Here is a 5,745-nt window from a genome sequence, read left to right on the forward strand (position 1 = left end):
GAAGTCAAGAGAGCAGCAATATAGCGAAGTAGAGATCCTCTCGTGCGCACTACACTTGATTAGGATTGTCCTCATTTTGATATAGCGTTCGCTGCAAGCTCGGAGTAAGCCAATGCTACCCATTATCCACGGAGCCCACCAGTTCTGCGGACACCATCTGCAGGCGAAGCAGCTCCATCACCGTCACCGTCATCGCCCTCTGAGGAGGACTCACCTATCTCTGTGGAGTCTTTTACAATCCTCTCTCCTCCCATCGCATCAGACATCTCTCTACCTCTGACGACACTGCGAATGCTGTGTTGGAGGGCAATGTGATGTCTGTTGCTGCAAATGAGTGACATGTCGCAAAATGAATCTATTGATATTGATGCGAGTTGGAGCTTATCCGCTCGCTCTCCCGTTTACTCCGAGATCTCCCCAATATCCTCCAACACAACCCCGACCTGCAACATCGACGCCCTCCCGATGAAGTCGTCCTTGAAGCTGCAGTGAGATACTGCCTCCCTACAAGCGGTGGAAAAACACGTTTTCACAGTATCATACCCGTCGCGTGTCCCCCTTGTTCGACTATCTCGCGAACGCGACTACTGCCTCCTGGTATCGTCCTCCACGCCTAGTAGCTCCATAACCTTCTCGGCAACTCCTCCCTCGCCTGCTCTAAAACACGACTGTGTTCTTCCTCCTCACCGACCCTTCCACGAGCTTTTCAAGCTCGACGCTGCCAGCTTGGAGCTGCTGTGCAACAAGAAGTACGAGGAAGGATTGCTGAAAGGGCGAGGCATGCGACATCGGTAGCAAATCGCTGAGATAGATATGCTAAGACATATCTACGTGCCATGCCCGAGCGCTACGATCACCTTGTGACCCCTTGCTCCACACATTTCTTTTCATCGACCTCCTTATTCTCCTCCCCCTTTTCACCTTTTCACCACACTTCGCTACATCACAAAAATGCCGCATCCCCGGATAGCAGGGACCCCGGGATAGGCTATGGCGGGCGTGACGCGTCTATGGGTACTATGGAGGGCCCAGGGCCCTACGAAGCACGGGGTCCTCTGGGTCCGCCGAGTCTGGCCATGGACTCCGCGGCTGCTCATTTCAACCACAAGCTGCCTCTCCGCCAGACCCGGGGCCTGGTGCAGACCCACGCTGCTTAGTCAGGGTGAACACAGGATTCAGTTTGCCCAACAACACTTCAAACACCAGAACACCAGCACCTCCCCAGCCATCTCCTGTAAGGTTATTACTGGTGACTACACTAGTGCTATAGTTTGTTATGTCAATCATGGTCCTTGCACATGGGATGGAGAGCAGGTCTTCTCAGCCAAGTCCTGACATTGGGTCAGTATCCTGTGCATTGCTTGCCTAACCCCTTTACCTTTGTGTTCACACTGTTCAGAATTCAGCATGTGAATCAGACGTCTGCAATGACCACTTGCAACCCCATTCATGCAGTTCTGGGCATACTTCTTTCTCTCCAGACATCATGAGAGATGCTTGTCCTATCCTGTCCAATGTCAGAACACCTACTTTGATCCACTTTTTCGACAATGGGAAATCAACACTACTTAACATTGGCAATATCAAGTACAATACTCTGGTATCTATCCAGCTCCCAGGAACAGAAATTCAACAAGTTTCTATGACAAGGGATGAAAGTCTGATGTCAAGGCTCCAAGTCCACATCATACTTCCATCTGTCCCCCAATTGTGCAACACAACAGCTAGCACAGATATGCTGCATCATTCTCTGCTAAATGTGCCTCATATATCAGTTAACTGCAAGCAGTGTTCTCATACTCATCCAGAAACTGGCAGCGATTGCTCAGCCCAGATGTCAAAGAAACCACATCTGCAGCATGGTGCTCATGCTGAAATCCTATGGGATATCAAAAAGGAGCATAACCTGGTTGTCATAGTATCCAAACCAGAAATTCAAATCCCTTGTCCAAATATCTCTTCTGGGGACAATCTATCTGATTATCCTCATATGTGCCAGGCCCTGCACTGATGCATGACAATCATGCAAAACCTGTACAAGACTGAGGATATGCTTCCCAATAAGGAGAAAGAGCTTTCCTTTTTGATACAAGCAAAGGATCAGGTCAACAAGGAAGGAGCAAGTGTGGATCCCAGCATGACTAAAATTGATTTTGAAAAAAATCCTGGTCAACAGCTTCTGGTATGTCCCTTCTCAAGTTCTCGGCCTCCTATTCCTGATGTGACCCAGATGAAGAAGGTTGGTATCACGTTACGTGGTTTATTTAAAACAAAAGCAGCATGGATCATGTGGGAAGAATACTGGGAGCCTTTTGGCATATTTGCAGAAGCTGAAGCGTCTGATAAAGCCTGGCAAAACTGTGGGAATAAGAAGCAGCACAGTGCTATAGACCAAAAACACAAGAGATTGCACACAGCAGTAAAATTGGAAATTACAAGGCTCCTACAAGGCTTCTCATTCATCTTCTGCAATCAAGTGGTCTGTCTGTCATTACAGGATGCGATTATCAACTAACATTTTGACAGAGTGACAACTTCAATAGATATGCATTGGAACATCCTGCTATCATATGTCTCATTGCAAGCATGAGCTACATGGAGCCAGGATGATTGGCAGAGTGTAGTGAGGCTGCATTACACCCTGAGCAGTTTGATCCAGTTCCATGCCCCATGATTGCATTCTGCATGTTGATGGTAAGACTTGATTATGCCAGACTACCACTAGCTAAGACCTTCACAGTACAAGCATCTCTTATCCTGCTATCAGACTGGATACTTTGTGGAGCAAAGATTTTCAGCTCTTGACTTGGAGAACATCCAGATCTACTGTGGAGTGCTCAGAATGCTCGAACATTACTGGGATGAGACCAGGGCGGCTTATGATGAAACAATGTCCAGGATAACGGAAGCATGTTTGTGTGTGTTTCCTTGAATATATGCCCATCCTGTCTTGCTGATCTATCATTCCTTCTGTATGTAGTGCAGTCAATCATCTTCAACTGTCCTCTGGCCACCTGTTAAGCCTGGGCTCACTAATGCATTTTCTGTAGTCTGTTTGGAATACACTTTGTTTAATGGTATTCCTTTAGCCTGTGATCGCTATGTGCTCTGCTGTTTCGCGACATGAATGTGTTGGATGAATTATCTGTACATTGGACAAGATGAATACTAATGCAATGTCAATGTCTTGCCTCTGCCTTGACAAGGTGGACCTCAGGTCAATAAACAAAGCTGACTCTAAGTCTTAAGTCATTTGTGCATCACACCCAATTTTCTACCACGTAAGTGTGGACCTCAAGTCCACTGTCATATGGAAAGCATTTGGACATGCATCACACCCAAGCTTCTACCACAGAAGTGTGGACCTTAGGCCCACTGGGTTATGGTTCACATATGGACCACACAACCATATGCTAGTATGTACATAAGTGTGGATATCAGGTCCATTGTTGTATGGAGGAGATGCATGGGTGAAAATGCTGCTGCCGGTCTCGTGCATGAGCTTTGTATGCTCTATGCTCTGTCCCAGGACAGGTGGGCTAAAGGTTCATCTTGCCAAGAATATCAGCATCTGGTGGTTGTGTTACTGAGTATGCATGGTCCAAGAGGGCACTCAGGGGGTATTTTGCAAAGAGCAGAACAAAGTATACATTATACTAGCTTGGAGCACTTTCACTACATATGATGGAGCTCTCCTGTGCTCATGTCCTGTGCTTTGATTTGACACAGGATGGAGTTCACTTGAGACAAATGCTTGTGTATGGGCACAATTGATGCCCAGATTGCATCCAGCCTGCTGGTTGCAAGGATGCAGTGATTGGTCCTGAAAGCCAAAGTGATTCAATGGTAATTTCCAGCTGGTTGAGTGTGCTCTGAATATGGACATGAAGATTGTCTTGAAATCAATGGGGCTTTGTGCAAGATGATAGGGCTTGTCTTTTGGCAGCATCCTCAGCCAAAGCAGTGTTTGGTTGATTCATAGCTCAGGCATCAGAGTGCTGCTTAGTTGCAGTCAGGGCCATCATTACCTGAACATGAGGGAGGTTGCTTTCTGATCTGTGGAGCACAGGTCACCTTTTGGAATCATGCCTACAGACCCACCTTGTTCACCTTGATGGTTCAGAATCAGTTACCTGAGTTCCTTGAGCTTCTTTGGGACCAGTCAGAATGGCATGTTCTTTCACTTGCAGAGGAGTAGAAATGGAGGGTGGCTCAGGTTTCAAGGATGTGGTACATTGTTGAAGAAGCTTCCCACTGTTGACATCATGCGAGTTATGTGGTTTGCTGCGATGTCCCAAAGGAGGATTGGCATGAGGATGTGGTGAGATCTTCCGGCATTTGTTTCTTCTGGGGATCAAGTCTAGTTTGTCTTCTGAGCTTTGTGAATGTGCCAGTGATGATACAGGGACAGTATTAGGATGGATTGTAGTTGTAGGACATTTTGGGAAGGAAAGGGTTGGAGGGCATCTGGAGGTGGCTCGTCATTCCTGTCCCAGTGTCTCAGGTGGGTTGTCTGCATGTTTCATGCTTGATGTCACACTGAAACACACTTCAAGTCCCACAATGCACAGGAGATGTTATCAGATAAGTAATGAGTTGAGATATACAATGTATAGCTAACTGGCTAGTGGTTGGAGAAAGCTGAGTGCTGTCAGGCATTTTATTGTTTCTGTGTGTGTGTTGCATACCACTGCTCCTTGCTCCTGAGTGACCCCATCAAGAAAGGCAACTGGTTCTTGTATCCTGTATGCTTGGCATGTACACTCTCTTGTCACTCAAAGAACTGCACTCCTTCTCTTTGAAGATACTGGATGCAGTAGAAGATCTAGACCATGTTCAACAAGGGACAGATCCCCAAAGTCATTTTGAATTTGGGGCAAGAATATGGGTGCATCTTCCACACTACATCCTCTCTTTTTCAAGCTACAATCCTTCCTTAGTGCCAAGTACTATCCCTGCATGCCGAGGTCAAAGTATGGGATCTAGTTATTGCTGAGAGACTGGCATTCTTTCTTCTGAGCTGTATGGAAAATTGCTTTCTCCTCTCACCTTGCTACAAGTCCAGTAACTTCAATTGATCCTTGCTTCCAGGGCATATTCTAGAGAGGGTGATTGAAGTATGAATCAAAGGACTCCCTAGTGATTGTACAAGTATTGTCTGGGGTGATTTCACATCACCAGTTTTCTCTCTCTAAAGACATCCTCCTTCCACTTGGAACCTTGCAGGACAGCATGTTACACCTGACCAAAAAGTGTGCTCTAACGTGGGACAGAAGCATGTTTATCCATACCTGTCAGGGCACCAGCTCATTGGTTGGTCAAGAGACATGACTAAGCCTTTATGACATGGAAGTAGCTGGTATACCTTGGCATGTGCTGGAACCTGCTGGAAGGATTGGATGGTCAGGTCACCTGCTGTGCATGGCTGTGCATGACCTCATATGACCTCATCCTTGGTCATATGACCTGATCACCTGACTAGGCTGAGTAAGCAAGATGTTCTAGCAGGTTCCACCACAGAGGTATAAATATAAGGCCTACTCTGCCTGGGACTGTCTCTTCAGACTTGGTCTCTTAGGATCATCCACAGGTACCTATACTGTAGATAGGTCTTAGTCATCAGGTCTACTCCACTTCCTTGTTGCCTGCTTAGACTCTTGGCACTCTTAGGTGAGCAGACTTAGTCAGCCTGTGTTGCCCTAACAGAAGACCAAGTCTCCAAGTGACAACCTCTGCTTCACCACT

Source organism: Dacryopinax primogenitus, assembly GCF_000292625.1.
Source record: "Dacryopinax primogenitus strain DJM-731 SS1 chromosome Unknown DACRYscaffold_24, whole genome shotgun sequence".
Classification (NCBI taxonomy): Eukaryota; Fungi; Basidiomycota; class Dacrymycetes; order Dacrymycetales; family Dacrymycetaceae; genus Dacryopinax; species Dacryopinax primogenitus.